The 18,491-nt window shown below is 37.2% G+C and overlaps 1 long non-coding RNA gene across 1 annotated transcript; it reads right to left on the bottom strand.

Annotated features, from left to right (window-relative positions):
- Nucleotides 1-15,041: 15,041 nt before the first annotated feature.
- On the bottom strand, nt 15,042-17,837 carry LOC110903132. Its single transcript, XR_002571691.2, has 3 exons — nt 17,611-17,837; nt 15,681-15,738; nt 15,042-15,198 (listed from the first exon to the last, which is right to left on the bottom strand). It is a non-coding gene; the product is annotated as an uncharacterized LOC110903132 (long non-coding RNA).
- Nucleotides 17,838-18,491: the final 654 nt, after the last annotated feature.

Here is an 18,491-nt window from a genome sequence, read left to right as displayed (position 1 = left end):
GAACAAAGGTCAAGAGCACAAAGGAGTCTTAATGTATGCGGCGGATCAAAGCATGCTGGTGGAGGACGTGGTGTTTTACTTAAAGTCTTCAGACAATATGCTGTCTTATGATGTAGACACTTAACTCATGTCTTCGGTTATGTAATGTTTTGTATTTGAAGTTGCCCTTTGTGGTGTCAGCTCAAGCTTCAATGTTCCGCGACTCATATCCTCAACTGTAGTCGATGTTATAGGAGCAACTTATCCTGTGTGTGTTTTTCATAATGCGAGGAATGGTAAGGGTTTATAGCTAGCATAGTGCGTTTATAGGGACCATCAAATTGGCTTATCGAGCGTCGTAGAGAAGAATATAGCAAGCGGTGCGGTCAGTTGGGGGGGGGGTTATTTCTAGTAGTGCCATCGCTGTGCTTAGAGCGGAGTGCTTCATGTCATGCAATTGCCTGTGAGTTGCGTTTTCGCAGCTCGGCTTCTATCCTTGGCAACATACTGGTGTTTGTGTCACGCCTGGGTGGCATTCTCTTCTGCCGAAAGGGCATGAAGTGAGTTAGACAACTTTCCAATTGTCTATGAGATACATAGCACCATAAGCCATCATGTACTCACCTAATTTCACACGTAAATATACTCAATGTATGGGTGGGGAAATAAATTTCTGAGCCTTCACATAGGCTTGCCAATTTGGCTTGTTGCTTGAAATAAAATGAACTCGAGGCTTCCTCGCCTTGGTCATTCGTGTTCTAGTTATTTCCTGCCACATTGGTTTTCATTAGCTTGACCCGCAGAGTCCATCAGGATTTCTGTGCACTACAAGTCGTTATTACATGGGCCCCCGTAATAATAAATTATCTTGCATAGTTACCCCAAATTTTCTCTCGTCCAAGCAGATGATCAACCAAGGAGCACCAGCAGGTGCATCGGCATGAACAGGGTCATGCTCCAATGCGGGGTCAAGAGCAACGCCTGGCTCAGGGCCACGGCTGGCTCTGGGTCAACAAACTCCATCTCAAAATTAGCTGGATCAGCCATCACAGGGGGTTACAGGATCCTCCAGGGGCTGGTCTAAGTGTATGAACTCAAGGTCATGGTCTGGATCAAAACCAGATGGAAGAACAGGATCACCCTCATTACTGTGATCAAACTCAAAGCTGTGTGCGGGAACCGGTGCAGCCGATGATGCCGTATCAGGGTCGGCGTTGTGTGAATGGTGCTGCACTCCCTGTATATGCGAAAATGCGGATGTCAGAAACTCAAATGAGTCTGGGACAGGGGAATGGGCATGAGTTTCCCCTGCAGGAGCGTCCGCAAGCAGTAGGCTAATACCAGCAGTAATAGGGCCTCGCCCTCGAATGGGTCCTCCTCTAGTAGATCGTTATCGTCGTCAGAGCCCACGTCGGGGGGGGGGGGGGGCATATCAACAACAGGATAAGCGGCAAGGGGCACAGGAGCAGGGATCACTGCGACTGGCAAATTCTCAACAAGATGGCCATCAGTAGGCTCTGCTACGACTTCAGGCAGCGCAAAAGGGCTGAAAGTCGTCATTGTCTGTGCCGGTAGTATCGGAAATGTACACCTCGTGCTTCGATAAAACTATGTCGTCTGATACTATGGCCTTGGGATTCGTAGTGTCCATCTTTCTAGTACATGATGAAAGCATGACGTTTGTAACACAAACACATATACGTATAATAATCAATCATATATTCATAATAACATGTAAGTCAACAATAAACAATCAAATAATTCTCCTAGTCCCACTAGCCTCCCAGTCTCCTAGACTGACATTCCTAGTCCCACTAGCCAAATTATCCCAGCCTCTAAGACTGCTCTATCATCTACCTCGATCTCTTAGATCGAGCCTCGGCCTCCAAGACCGAGCCTCAGTCTCCAAGACTGAGCCTACTCTTCCTAGTCTTACTAGCCATCTACCTCGATCTCTTTGATCGAGCCTCGGTCTCCTAGACCGAGCCTCAGCCTCCAAGACTGAGCCTACTCTCCCTAGTCTCACTAGCCATCTACCTCGACCTCTTAGATCGAGCCTCGTTTTCCAAGACCGAGCCTCAGCCTCCAAGACTGAGCCTAAAAATAAATAAATAAAATGTGCTCAACATTTGTTTGTAAAAACGTTTTGGATCTGGACTTAAGTGGAATGCAGTAAAAATGTTTTCGTGAGAGCCCTAGTGATCATAGTCTAGACTCGAGAAGGAATCCTAGTTCACTATGATCAGAGCTCTGATACCAAGCTGTCACACCCTGGCTTTGCGGAAGCGTGGTTAATTTGGTGTGACTTCTTAATACCATAGCTTAACCATAACAAAGCTATATGAATAAAAACCATGCAAGATCATCCATTCATTTAAGTTTTAAAACCAAATACAATAACATTGTATCAACGGAAACACACCCTAACGACATAAACATTGTTCAGCAAACATAAACATAAACACAGTTTAAGGACTGTGACTTGTCCAGGAAAGAGTCACATTCCCTAAACACGGATGACCTCGTACTAGTGCAGCGGGAAAACGTGCCATACCGTGCCAGATCCTTTAATTCCCTGAAATATATGTAAGTTGGAAAAATCAACAAAAATTGTTGAGCGAGTTCATGTGTAGTGAGTAAGTAAAACCTTTGTATAATGTCTGTATATGTGAAAATTCCTGGTATGTAGCAATAAGGAAAAAGAGATCGATTAATGTGTAGCTAATACATTAATAAGTGAAATGGCCTAGGAAGCACTCAAACCTGTAACGTGAATTTCATACCGGTCCTTCCGGCGGAACGACATAGTCACCACATGCAGCCACACGCTGGCTCATGCGTGGGGCTCGCAACACCCGATAGATCTATCACTCATGCCTCTCGGTCCTTATACAAGGATTAATGGTCTTACGATAATAGCCTACCCATTCACATGATCTAGGTAATAACCCTCCTTACGCATTCCATACCATGTAAAAAGTACTTGTAATCATAGTAACATGTATTTCACCCCGCAGTTTAGAAAACTGAAAACAGTTAAGAGAAAAGGGGGACATGAACTCACAGTGGTGCGTCTCTACCAAGTATACCTTCAAATCAAGCAGCTGTGCGACGACCTACATGTACTAACTCTATTAGTCGGACGGCCGTGCTTTAGCCTTATGGTTTAATTCTATGGGAAATAGTTAGACAACTATTTCGTGTTTACTTTCTGTATATACTTGGTAGTTATTTTCCTTCCCAAGGATGGGGAATTTAATACATGTGCGTTCGTATATCTTTGAAATATATTATTAAGTCTCACTTAATATATATTTATTCCTAACTCCAAAATATAATTATTCTTCTCAAAAATATTATATTTTTATTTCACATAATTTTCCCAAAATAATACTTTAACAAAAATACGCGTTCATAAATATTTCCATAAAATGCGTAAGTTACGTTTTAACGATCGAGTGGTGATAATAATTACCGGTGTAACTTATATATTCATCGTGAAAGCGTTCGTATTATTTTGGATTCGTTAGCGTTCGATAATATTATTTTTACCCTAAAAATAATATTTATTCACTTCACAAAATAGTTGACAAGTGACGTTGTGAAAAATATATTTACCAAATATATATTTATCACGTTTAATTTTGTGAAAATCCCACCTCCGATATTTGTAAATAAAGTCGTGGCGAAACTTATATTTTGAAAACATGTCGATAAGTATTTCTAACACTTGTAGTAAAAATAATTCTAAGTGTTAGGTTTTTAGAAAAATTTCGCCAGAGTTTCCTCTGTAACTGGAGGTGGCCACGCTTTCAAGCTATCCTTTTCTTTTACAACTCAATTCAACAATTTTCTTATTCAATCAAAACAACGTCCAACACAACAAACTAGTCCACATTATGTTAATCGCAAAGATTTCATGAACTTGTGATTTACTCAAAAGTACGAAGTAAATCTCATTACTTTTAGCGGATCTTAATATAAAGCGATCCGTTCTCGTAAAAACCTTGCTTTTAAAGAAATCCCGTCTTTACATCTTCTTGCAAATTTTACAAAAATTGTTATTTTGTCGAAACTTTTGTGCTACACAAGTGTTTACACACTTGTGTGTTCTAAAAATCATACTTGTTAGTGTAAGATCCGTTTTTAGAAAACATAATTTCCTTGACACTCGGTCCTTTGAAAATACCACTTGTAGATCCATAGATCTACTAGTTTTAAACACTATTTTACAAGTAAAAACGCTTTTACACAAGTTCATGATTCGTGTGTGGTAGAGTTTCACCCTTTAACCCTTGTTTCATTCAAAACAACCTTATGTCATGATCTAAGATCATGACTAACCCGGGTTAAATGATGATCCGAGCTACCACAACATAGATCGGGTCCAAATAACCACGCAAATCAATTACTACAACATTTACACAACTTATAAGCTTTTAACCATCTTTTTAAGTGTTTTTAGTAGTCTTTAATGCACCAACTTGTAAGATTTCGAGTTTTAACCGTTACACATCATATTAACCACTTCAAAATAGTTCGAGTAGGTGATTTAAGCAACATACCACTAGCTCGAGGCTAGGGAAGAATCTAGACGCAAATAGGGTGGATAAAAGCAAGAGAATGAGGTCCTTCACCTTCCGATTGCACCAAACCTCCTTATACGTGATCCTTGATACTTGTATGGACTTGGAATGTGAAGATCAAGGCTCGAAAAATTGATGGATGTTTAGGGGTGCTTGGCCGTGAGTTTGTAGAGAGGAGAGGGAGGGAGTTGTGGTGAAATGTTGGTGAAAATGATTAGTGGTTCAAGTCTATTACTTATAGACAATTATCAAGTTCATTACCCATTGGATGCAATGTCTTCTTGATACTAGACAATGTGAATATTATAATCAAAATTAGGACATGAGGTGTCCCTCTTTGGGGACGGTTTGGTTAGGGGGGGGGGTAATCTAGTTCAAATCCAACCAAACACTAAGTATTTAGTTAGGTTAAGTTTAGTTAGTTAAGTGCTTAACCCGGTTATTAGTGTGTAGTGTATCACCATGGGTGTTAGGGTATTCAGGGACCCTAACTGGCTCAGAAAAAGATCAATAATGTAAATGGCAATATTTTCATGTTCCGGGTATAGTCCGGTTGTTCGGTTGGATAGTAATTCGTTAAAGCGCTTAATAAAGCTTTAAAGTGTCGTTAATACCATTTTTAGTGACACAACTTATTCCCGACGCTCTGGAAAGTGTCTAGTAATATTTTTCTCATGTTTTGGCACTTTATTAGTTAGCTAGAAGCTGAATTGTTTATTAAAGTGCTGAGTTTTGTGCTCAGTGTACGTTTTAGGCACATCCAGTCATTGTATCTTATTCCTAGAGACGCAGTTCTACAACTCTTGTATCCCTACACTCACTCTGGGTGTAGTACAATCATTCTGGCTCATACAGGCCTTAGAGGCAGTGTCTGCCTGATGCTGGCTTATCAGCATGTTCAATAGGTTATCCGTTCATAGTGCTACTGTGCTTTTGTGCATCATGTTTGTCACTAAGGTTCAGCGTGTAAATAATGTAGTGACGGTAATTAAAGTATGATGCAGGTATGTACAAGTATCAGAAATCAAGTAGCAGTTCATCAGTAATTTCAAGCAAGCACAATAATTAAACAGTAATTAGTCATTAATTAAGTCGTACGGATACCTGGTTTAGTGAGGGTTGTCACATATGTGGGGAACAGGACTCAACAATGGTCCTCTTAAATGAAGAAAAGTGTATCCTGACCAGTACCGAGAAGAGAAGTATGATGGAAATACGTGGTACTTGGACAATGGCGCTACTAACCACATGACTGGGCAGAAGAACCTGTTTTCAGAATTAGACGAAAAAGTGACAGGTGAAGTTTGCTTTGGGGATGGCTCAAAAGTACAGATCAAAGGGAAAGGTACTTTACTGTTTGATTGTAAAAATGGTGAACATTTTATCATTCCCAATGTCTATTTCATGCCCTACGTAGCAATGTGATAAGCCTAGGACAGATGGATGAGGAAGGTTATGATGTGGGAATACATCAAGGCTTTCTGAAAATGTATGACCAGACCGGTAGGTTGATTATGAAGGTACAGAGGTCAAAAAATAGGCTCTACAAAATTAAGTTGACACCAGGAAAGCCTATGTGCCTAACCATGAAATTAGATGATGAATCATGGTTATGGCATGCACGTATGGGCCATGCTAATTTCTGATTGCTTGAAGAAATTACTGGTAAGGGTATGGTTACGGGTATGCCTCGCGTGACTCATCCATCACAGGTGTGTGAAGGGTGTATGATAGCTAAACAAGCACGACAAAGCTTTCCGAAAGAAACACTGTGGAGAGCCAAGGAACCGTTGCAACTCTTACATGGCAATTTGTGTGGTCCAATCACACCTTCAACAAAAGGGGGTAACAATTATTTTTTGCTGATTGTTGATGACTATTCTCGCTATATGTGGGTGTACCTAATTAAAACGAAGGATGAAGCCTTTCAGAGGTTCAAAAAAATTAAGTTGAGGTAGTTCAAAGAAATGATGGTATAGTGCTCACACAAAAGGGTTACGCTGAAAAAATTCTTAAGGCTGCAGGGATGGAAAAGTGCAACAGTGCTCAATATCCTATGGAGTCAAAACCGCAATTAACTAAAGACGAAAGTGGGAAGCAAGTCAATGCAACTCAGTACAGAAAGATCATTGGTAGTTTAAGGTACTTGATTCATACACGAGCAGATCTGAGCTATTCTATTGGTGTTGTAAGCATATTTATGCACAACCCCAAAGAAAGTCATCAAGCAGCCTTGAAGCAAATCCTGAGGTATGTAAAAGGAACAACAGATTTTGGTTTAAAATTCAGCAGTGGTGGTGATGGCAGACTCGTAGGCTACAGCGATAGCAGCCACGGGACTGATTTAGACGACCGGCAAAGCACCACTGGCTTGGCATTTTACTACTCAGGGAACTTGATAACATGGGCTTCACAAAAACAACAAACCGTAGCCTTAAGTTCATGTGAGGCAGAGTTTATGGCTGCGACATCAGCTGCGTGTCAAGGATTATGGTTAAGAAACTTGGTTAGTGATCTCACATGTAAACCAGCTCAAAAGGTTCAGCTTTTGGTCGATAATGAATCTGCGATTGCCCTTATGAAAAATCCCGTTTTCCACGGGAGAAGCAAACACATTGATACTAAGTATCATTTTATCCGAGAATGCGTGGAACGAGACCAAATTTATGTTGAGCATGTTAGTGGAGATATGCAGAAAGCTGATGTATTGGCCAAGGCATTGCCAAGAATAAAGTTTGCTGAAATAAGGGGACTTATTGGAGTTGGAGACTTGAAGGAACGGGTCAACATTAAGGGGGAGAGTGTTGGTCAATGTTGACCGAAGTTAATGGAAATAGCACGTGGAGTCAACCGTTGGTGGGGTACCAGGTCTTATGGTTAACGTTGCATTATTTTCTGCATTTTCAATTGTGTTTATTTACTATTTAAGCAGTGTTTGTTAGCTTCAATAAATTAGTCGAAAATTCTTCTTTGTAATCAGTGCTGAATCATTCAATAATCTACAAAGCTTTCGGCTATCAATCTTACTCTGTTATTTCACATCTGTTACTTATTGTTGCTATTTGATACCCAACAGATTCTCTCATTGGGTTGGTGATGGGAATCCATTTTCTACAAATATGATTAAGAGGATTGTGACAATTCCCCTAATGAAAAAATGAATGGGGTATCACATAATGGTGATTCAATTTGTAATAATAATGGTCATGCTGATATTTCGGATGATGAAAATCACTACTAGAAAACTGGATTTTTGCGACCGCATTTACTGTCGCAAAATGGTTGCAATTGTCGTGTTGCGACTGCTTTGCGACCGAAAGTGTTGTCGGAAAAAGACACGTCGCCCTATTGCGACCTATTTGCAACTACTTATACATTTTTGTGACCTGTTTTGCAACCTTAAGCACAATCACAAATATTACAACCATCGTGATTTTATGACTTTTATTTGTATTTTTGCGACTGTTTTGCGACCGCTTATTCCATTGTTCTTTGCAACCGTTTCGCGATGGCCTCCCATTCACAAACTTGCGATAGCCGTTTTGCGGTCACAAAATTTTATGGTATTTTTCGAATTTTTAGCTACTTTCTTTTTTAAACCTGCTAATAATATCCACATTTTCAAAAGTTACGCATTTATCCAGTTTTCAAATTATACAACATTCCACTTATTACATATTCAAACATCAAATACTCGAGTTATGCTAGCATAATTCAATCGTTTCTCGGGGCTTTACGCTCAACATCATCCTTTGCCTGTTTATATTACCAAAACACAACTCCATCAAAAGTGATTAGAGAAGAGGTTGTAGTGCACATGAGAACTCCTCATGAAGTACGCATGCCATCTAAATACATCCACAAGCATCCACGCACGTCTAATACACCATATTGTTCTCTTTCCTTCTCACTGAAATTTAACATGCACAAGTTTTACGGTTAATAACCATTGGTAGTAGCTAGAATATAGTTGTGACTTATGGAAGGTAGTTCCTAACACGAAATAATGGGTCATGCCTGGGTTGACCTAACTAGACCCGTCTCCATGGGTATGGACCGATAGGACCCGAATCAACCTATTCTATCAAACATTTGAGTCTGTGCGAGAGAGAGAGAGGGATAAAGATACATGAAATGAGCGGAGCTTCGGGATCTTGAACTGAGACTAGGGGTCAGATCTGGATCTAGGTTTGTGCTGAAAAAGAAACAGAGAAGTCTTATGCACAAAGAACCAAACAACGAGTGTTGAATTTGATAACCAAACAACATCAAGCTAAACTCGCGGATAACCTACAACATACATTATATGTGGTAAAATTGCCTATCCTTAGACTGCAAACCATTTGCAGATGATATCCGTGTGTGCTTCAGATGGCTAGCTAGTGCTCTTTCTTTCACAATATTCACCAACTAACAAATAAAGATGTAACGACCTATAAGATAATAATCACAGTATAATGGAAGATCTGCAAGATAAGAAACAATATTTATTAAAAAAGTATATCATATAAACAAATAATGATGTAGGATTGTAGGAAGACTGGTAGCATCATAAACGGCCCATGTGCACGGGAATAATGTATGATATTTGGAATGTTGGCCACTTAAATTTCCAGCGCCATAATGATAACCTTTGATCTGTGTATTGTTGTTACAAAACTAAAGTGGCAGATTTATCCCCCAAAGTGGCATGCTCTTCTAATGATTTGATAAATAGTCATATTATTAGAAACAAAAAGATGTTTAAAAATTAATTATCTTTGGTTGCATGCTCTTTTAAAGATTTGATAAGTAGAAAATAGTCCTTTTGTTTATTTACAAAATATGTTCAAAATTGTCAATATTAATTGTGCTGAAAGATGATGATTTGTGAGCATATACCTGTAGTTACAATGAGCACCAGTCCCTATTACAATGAGCAGCAACCACGTTCGGGTCGCCCTGTTCATGATTTCATCTTTAATACGAGATACATACATAGTTTACATGACTAAAACTCAAAACACTAAACAAAACTGACCGGGATCAGCTTGGGCCAAATGAAACCACCACTCCAGCAACCTTGGTAATCCTCTAGACAAAACAGAAGCTCGTTGTCAGAATATCAAGATTCTTAACCGCAGTATGTATTGAGAAAAAGAAAACAAAAAGTTCATCGCATGCGAAGATGCCTACCACAAGGCCCAACTTGAAATTCCCATTGTGTACCAACAAATTGGACTTTTATATGGTTGCGAATGAGAAAAGGGGAGTCGGGTTCGGGTCCAAACTAGACTGAATTACCTGCCTGGGCATAACCTCGCCATGGAACCTCCTTTTTGACTTCTAGATTGCTGAAGATCTTGGCAGCAGCACACCTCTTGTTAGATGAGATTGGCTCACCGGCCAGAGTGTAAGCATCACACATCACCTAAAACACATTCATTGTATGAGATATGGTCAGATAACTGCAATCTTTACACAGTACTAGGTATTTTAATCTAAAACCCAAACCAAAATGACCACTTTTCTAAAAACAGTCCCTTTTTGACCTGGTAACCAGATTGATAGGAACCCATTCGGTCTGTTTCGGTTCAAAAAACACAAAAAATGAGACGTCATCAACTGGTTAAAGATAGAGATGTAACTAATATGACACATGTTTCTTTATCGCGCTAATTGAAGTGAAAACTGAATAGAACATTTAGAACATGCTAATCTATGTTCAAGTTTCAAAAGGAAGGCATAAGTTAGTTGTAAAGGAAATTTATTTAGATTTATTTTAAAGGGATATGATCTTGATGTGTGTAAAATGCAACATATAAATCACATCAATTAAAGCATAAAACTAACCCTTTTTAAGTACTAATGTTGGAAAAAGAGTGTTTTTGTCTTCCTTTTGTATTTTCAGGATGAAATGAGCTCAAAATCACAAAAGAAGCAAAAGGACAACTAATTCTAGCATAAATACAAGAAAAGGAACAAAAGTAGACTGCCCGGACCCTCAACGGCACCTCCCAAGGCAAAGAAGAGAAAACAGAGACTGAACACGCCCCGTGTCCAGCGAACACGGGGGCGTGCCCAGGAAGCAGCAGAAAAGACAAACCAGTAGAAGCTTCCATTGCCCACCACGGGGCCGTGTCCAGCGGGCACGGGGGCGTGGTGAAAGTACAACAGGCGCATTAATTGTAATTGCGAATTATAATTAATGAAGAGAGAGAATGTCAGACGGGCATGGGGGCGTGTCCAGCGGACACGGGGCCGTGCCCAGCTTTCTGTTCAGCCTATAAATAGGGGTGCTTGGCTTCATTCCATTTCATCCCTTGGCACACCACCTCTCTCACACTTCATCCACCACCCACCACCACCATAACACCATCATCCACCACCATCATCCATTGTCCATCGTAGAGTGTGTGAGTCGTCTCGGGATCCAAGATTGATCGTAAGAGTTCTTGACAATCAAGGCCATGTTTGCCTAAGTCTCTTACATCACTTGGTGAAGACAAGTGTTTAGTATAATACTTTTTATTTTTAATCTTTTGCACTTTTTATTTGGTTTTGTATTAATGACTTTAATAACTAGTTACTTATGTTGAAGGTGATCTTTCCTTATCGTTTGTCCGTGGTGTCTTGGCGTTATTTTATTGTCTATATAAAATAAAAGATTTTCACCATTCATATTTCCACGGTCTATATGGAGGTATGTTGGCTACCTGGTCGGGGGTTAAGGGAACGGTTTGGTAAGGGTCTTGCCCTTGTTCAGCGTTTAGAGGTCCTGCTTGGGACCTGGGTCAAATTTAGTAGGATCTCCTTCAATGCCCATAGGTATTGGATGGCGGGGATCCAAACTCTTTGACCCCCTCATAAGTTAACTACTATTAATACTATAACCCGGCTATTTAGGACTGTATCCCTGCTGACTCAGACTACTTAGCCGAGGGTAACGTCACCGCCAAAAGCGGGGCCTACCACAATTTGCATGAATAACTTAATTCATTATCTTTCAATAATCCGACCCTTTAGGATTGTATCCTTGCTGACTCAAACTACTGGGTTGAGGGTAACGTCGCCTTCAAAAGAGGGGCCTACTACAATAACTAAGATAATCTCTTAAACAAGTGCAAAAGTGCGAAAATAATCAAAGGTTATACTAATACACGTGTCGGATCCAAGTGATTCATCTTGTCTATCTGTTTTTATTTTATTTTATTTTTCAGCATTTAGTTAGTTTTTATTTTTCTTAGTTTAAAACATTTTTCTCACTTTTTGATTTGGTTAGACGTTGAGGATAAACCAGTATTAAAAGCTCTTGTGTCCTTGGACGACCTCGGTATCTTACCAACACTATACTACGTCCATGATGGGTGCACTTGCCCATATGTGTGTTTAGTGTTAGTAAATATCGTGTTTTATAAATTTAAAACTTGGCTAAAAGTGTAAAAAGGGGCTTAAATATATATCAAAAATTATATACACACCGACACACATCAGATCTCATACGGGATTTCACCATAGATGAAAGCTTTAGAAAAGAGCACAAATTAAGAACACCAAGCTATGATTTTAAGTATGGTAATTGACTTCTAAGTAGACTGTTGAATATCATGAACATGTGCAGCGGAACTTGATTGAGTCTGAGAATTCATATTGTGATGTTCAGGAAACAAGGAAATACAGTTTGATATTGAAAGGACAATTCGTGTAGGAAATGTCTTGGTGTCGGTTACATTTGCCGGCAACACATAATCATTCATAACGGTTATTGGCGGTTGGTTTTAGAGGGAATAACCACCATAAGAAACGGTGCCACCCAAACCAACACAACCGTATAAATATCATCGTTACACATACATAAATATAGATTCGATATTCTTATACACACATAATATATATATATATATATATATATATATATATAAAATTAAGTTTATATACTCTAATATAGACATGATCTCTAAACATTTAAGACATTGTACAAAAAGACTTTCTAAAAGATATACATGGGATTATTGAACATATTGAAAAAGGATGGATTGAAGTAGAGATAATGAATCACTTACTCCAAGCATCACATAAACAGGTCCATATGCAGTCCCTATGAAGTGAAACTCATGATCAATATTGCGCCCCTCTTTAATAAGCTGCAATGACCAATTAGTTGTTCTTAGAATCAAATGCCAACACTAACCTGACCAGTCTCTAGAAAAAGCAAGAGAAGCTATATGTTTCAGCATATTGACGAAAAATTGAAAACTACATTGATTTTTTTATCAGCAAAACAGAGATCAGATTCACTGAAAACATAAAGATGACTTCGAATCGAGATGAACATGCTCTTCACATACAATTACAACATTCTATATGTGTTCGACTATGAGAACATCAACAAATCAGTGCTAGAATGTCAATGGCTAAACAAAAATAGATTTAAAAATCAGAAAAGATAAACGAAACGAAACGAGCATCAGAAATACCAAGTGGCTACAATATATACGTATAGCATAACCGATTTAGCAAAAATTCCTCCATCAATTAAGAATAGCAAGAACAAATGTTTAAGAGATTTATAATTTAGATCCAGAACTATATGTTTTAACCTCATGAGAGAAAAATAACTACTACATGTATTTTAAGCAATAAAACAGATATCAATTTCACTGAAAACATAGATGTGACTTCAAATCGAGATGAACATGTTCATCACTTACAATTACAATAGTGTATATGTTAGCAGCAGAACGGTATTTCTATCATTGTTAACATCATCATCATCGACATTGTGTTCGTGTGTGTTTGTACAAAGAATCGGGAAAACAATGCATATGGATATTGTATATTGAAAATATCTTAGTAACTGTAATGTTAGAGAATACATCATATATATAGGGTGGTGGTGACGGTTTGTCAACCGACATACCTTTTACCAACCGCTATGTAATATCTAATTTAATTACAAACCTATGATCTAGTTATCCTAACTAAATAATAAAAATAAACAATATATGCTAAGTTTATATTCTAACACCATCCCCTAAACTTAGCATCGGTAATGGCTCGTCACGTCGGCTTTGATGATAAACGCATTTTTCATTAAACTTGTCATGATGTGTCCATAGATCCACCTTGATTTGTTTCGTGATGCTGAGTATAGTAATATTGTTGCTCATTTCCCATTTTGTTGCTGAAAGTCTTTGAACCGTCGTTAATGCCAATTCAGTGTCGCTAAATCGTTATGTCGCTAATCTGTCTTCTGTCGCTATCTTTCTTCTTTTGTCACTAACTGTCGTCGCTAAAACTGGAAATCCATTCTTTCCTTTTTTTCCCGCCATTCCTGCGTCCTTTTTTCCTTCATTTTAACATCCGAAGATTCATTGTTAATCATGTGTTTCTGTCTTCTCATATAATTCTTGAAGAATAATATGTCATGATTTCTGTCGACTATTTCCGTCACCGATTCCGGTGATCGGTTCCGATTGTATCCTCCGCTCTCTTATTCATTAACTTCTAATTTTATTAACTTCTGCATTCTTTTCTTAATATTCTTGTCTTCATGAACGGTTCCGGTCACCGGAACATCATCTTGCATATCGCCTTCAGTTACGAAGACATACGAATCTTCATCTTCTTCATCGCTGTGGTCACCACCGGAATCGTAGTATTCCGTTTCTTCAATTGAATCATTGTGATCCTTCTGATCACTGATTGGTTCTTCCTGATCCTCCTGATCGTAACCAACCATATAGATATTCAGGGTGAAGCATGCCCCATCGCGAACATCTGTCTTGTCGGATTCAACATCGAAATGTCTTCTTCGTCTTTCTTCTTGGATTCCCTTGTTTCTTGAAGAATCAATTCCGATGACATCGGATTCTCGAACTCCCCTGTTTCTCCTTGTCTCCCTTCTGATTCTCGTTCTAATAATTCGATTTCGTGTTCTAATTTCATTAGAATCTCCTGCTTCCATTCTGCAAACTCGCGTGATCGCGGAGTCGTGCGATCGGGATTGGATTCTTGTCCGTCTTCATATCCCCTGTTTTCCTTCATCATTCGGGTGTGCCCGGAATCATGTATTCTCGATCGATTTTCTTCGATTTTCCATCCTTGCCCTGATACCACTTGTTGGCAGCGGAACAGTATTTCTATCATTGTTAACATCATCATCATCGACATCGCGTTCGTGTGTGTTTGTATAGAGAATCGGGAAAACAATGGATATGGATATTGTATATTGAAAATATCTTAGTAACTGTAAATGTTAGAGAATACATCATATATATAGGGTGGTGGTGACGGTTTATCAACCGACATACCTTTTACCAACCGCTAAGTAATATCTAATTTAATTACAAACCTATTGTCACACCCCGATTTTCGGTTTGTGCGGAAGCGTATGGCGAGGTGTGACGAGAGCGGCAATCGTTACAATCAATCGAGTAAACAACATATTTGAAACATAAAAGATGTTCATCCATACATTTGATTCAAAACCATAATTTACATTACATATGTCTTGTTTGAAACTTGAAACAACAACAACTTTAACTACATTATTCAAAGTTCAAAACATAACACTAAAAACGGATGACATCACAAAAGCTTGCGTTCTTGATAACCACTTGAACATATTTTCCCAAAGCCGTCCACTAATCTCCTGTAATACATGTTAATTTTGAAAACGTCAACAAAAGTTGAGTGAATTCATGTTATTTTGTTTTTGCATCAAATGAGTCTCCAAAACATTTGAAGTAATAAAATTCGTTTTTGTATAGTATGATAAAAAAAATTGTATGATCATTAGTGTGTTGCAAGGACACTAATATGTATGCCGAATAGGAGGCAACCAAACCTTGACAATTTATCGTGTGTGTCAACGACACTAGTTTGGACACAAAGGCACTCTTGACGATCGTGGTTATCGTTGTCGTTAAGAGTGGGGCTTGCCAAAACCCAAATAGATCTATCCGTTTGTTCCTCGGTACTTGTTGATTCATTAATGGCCCCTTTTATTTTAACACCTATCCGCATGTGATCAAAATAGTTTCATTGTATTATCATACTATTTTTAACATGTATACATCCCCGAAAGTTTAAAACTATAAACATTCAAAGTAAAAGGGGAAAACATGAACTCACAGATTTGCGTTCCGTGCAAATCTCTATTCGATTCCTTGTTCGCGATTCGTTTCTCGACCTACAAGTGTTCTAATCTAGTTAGACACTTAGGTTTGTTTTTGTGTATCATACAAATATTCTATCTTGTATTTTGTTTTTGTGTTTTCATATATATATATAACTTCCTTGTATATATACATTTATTTTATTTTATTTGTGTTTGAATGGGCTTAGTTTATGTTTTAGAATTTAAGTCCATTTTGGGTATTTGGTGCTTATGGGCCTAGCCTAAATAACTTTGTTTAAAAATATGGGTCAAACCAAAATTAATTTATAAGAGTGGGCCTTAGTCCAAAACATTTTATAAAAGTAGGCCTAGCCCAATTTAGTTTATAGTTGTGGACTTAGCCCAAATAACTTGTGTAAGAATGGGCCTAGCCCAAATTATTTTCTAAAATATATCTAGTCCATAATAATTTGTAAATATTGGGTTTTTAGCCCAAGTATTTTTGTAAAGTGGGCTTTAGCCCAATTTTGACTAAAAATACATTTTAGTCCATTGTTTTGTAAAAGTGGGCCTAGCCCAAATTTTGTTTATGAGAAATGGGCATTAGCCCAATTTTAATTTATGGACCACTTTTTAAATTACATAATTTTTGGGCTAGTAAATAAAATAAAAAAAAAATATAATAATAATAGTAATACTTGTATTTTTATAAAAATCTAATTTTTATAAAAATTGTTACTTATGCCATTGTTGAACATTTTAGTGCATAAACTTGTGTGACGGTTCGTATTTTATTCTAGTCATTTACTACTTGTCGGTTTTATTTATCCGTATCATTTATCCCGTTTGTGTTGTCCGTCACGTTTTACCATTTGCTTTGTTTGTGCCATTTTTGTTTGTCCAAAAGTCCATATAGTCAAATAGTGTCCGAATTTGTCCATTTGTGTTTTCGTGTCCAAGGATGGACATTTTATTTCGTTTTCAAGTTTATATACATATTTTGTAATTTTTATCGATGTGTAACAATTTTGCATTTGTTCCTACTAGAACTAACATATGATGTACACATCAAAATATATAAACTTATGATACTTGATGAATATTTTTGTAAGTACACATTTTATCCAAAAATATATACTTGTCATTTTTATTTAGAAATCTTTTTATAAAACATGGATTTATGACTTTGTCCAAAATTTGTTTAAACATGTTTAAAGACTCCAAGTAATTGTTTTAGTAACAAACTTCTTTGTTTAACAACTTTTAACACATCACAAAATTTATAAAAATTTTGCCATAGTTTTGTTTGAAATATGGATTTTTCCCCAAGTTTATACAAAACTTCTTTTCAAATTATTTCAATACAAAACATCATCAAGTATCAATATCTATCAAAATTTGTCAACAAAAGTAGCATGAACATGATATTGTTCTTAACTTTCCTAAAAAGGAAACTTTATTCCTTATTTTTGCCAAAAATTTGTAAAACGGGATTTTATGAAAAACTCTTGTTTTAGATGTCTTACAAAGTCATTTGAAGCATAAACATGTATTCAAAATATTTACTACTAACATATTTCTTGCTTTTGATTCTTTCCAGAAATGGAAACTTTATTCAACAAATTTTTCAAAAATTTATTTTCTTGTTTTTAAATGGTTTTCCACATTTTACTAGCATGCATGTTCATCAAAACCTCATGTTCATCACTTTGTTGATGAATCTTGGTTGATCCTACATGCATGTATGTAGATCATCTTTTTGAGTAAGAATAACCAAGATTCAAGTTTATTAGCCTAGATTTCTCCAAGTTCATCTCATAATCATAGAAAAATCATGTTTAAAAATAATGATTTTTAGTTGTTTCTTGTTATTTTTCAAGTGGGTTTAGATGAACTTGTAAAAAGAAATCAAGAATAAAAGTAAGACTAGTGTAATGTTCTTACAATTTTTGCTAGAAAATAGGGATGAAGATAAGAAAAATCTTGATGATCTAGGGCTTCTAGTTCCACCAAAAATGCTCCAAATAGCTTTACTAACTCCCTAGTATCTTGTTTCATCCATAAACTTCCATATTTGCAAGAAATCTTGAGTTTGTGATTTGAAATGAAGTTGGTGTGAGGGTGGTTTGGTCTTGAACGAATTTTAGGAGAGAGAGTGGAAGAGTAGTAAATTTTTTTTTTTTGATGGTTTTGAGATTATGGTAGAAGGTGGAGTGTAAGAATTAACTATATCTTGGAAAATGCCACTAATCAAGCATGTCCTTGTTCCAACAAAGCAATTTGATGATTGAGCTTAGATGGGGGTCCCACAATGAACGAAAATCAGCTAAATATGGGGTTAATTGCTGATTTTTTTTTATAAAAGTATTGTTCAAGTAGTAAACTTTAAGTATTTTTAGAACTTTGATATTTTATATAAAAATATCTACAAGGTCTTAAGCTCTAATATTTTAAAGTAATGTGACACTAGGTAAAACTAGTTCACCAAAATTTTAATTTTGTAATTCGGGTGAAAAAGTCGGTTCGGGTCCTGTACCGGGTTAAATACTGACACCGTGTTTCGTTTGGATAAATACATAACAAAAATTATTTTTGCACTTGATTTATTTTTCAAATAATTAATCCAACTTTTTGGACTAAAAATTTTATTATTTTTGACACGGTTCCGGTACCGGCTTTGCTGACTGGCAGTTACTGAACTAGCCGTGTAGCTTAACGCAATAAGATTTGATTGCGGATTTTGTGTCGATTTTAATACCCATTATATTATTTATGTCAAATAATATTTATTTTTGGGTTTTCGGACTATTACTGTTTTGCTCTAC

The sequence above is a fragment of the Helianthus annuus genome, chromosome 2 (genome assembly GCF_002127325.2).
Source record: "Helianthus annuus cultivar XRQ/B chromosome 2, HanXRQr2.0-SUNRISE, whole genome shotgun sequence".
NCBI lineage: Eukaryota > Viridiplantae > Streptophyta > Magnoliopsida > Asterales > Asteraceae > Helianthus > Helianthus annuus.
Note: the sequence above shows the minus strand (reverse complement) of the source record. Positions and strands in the feature narration are given on the sequence as shown.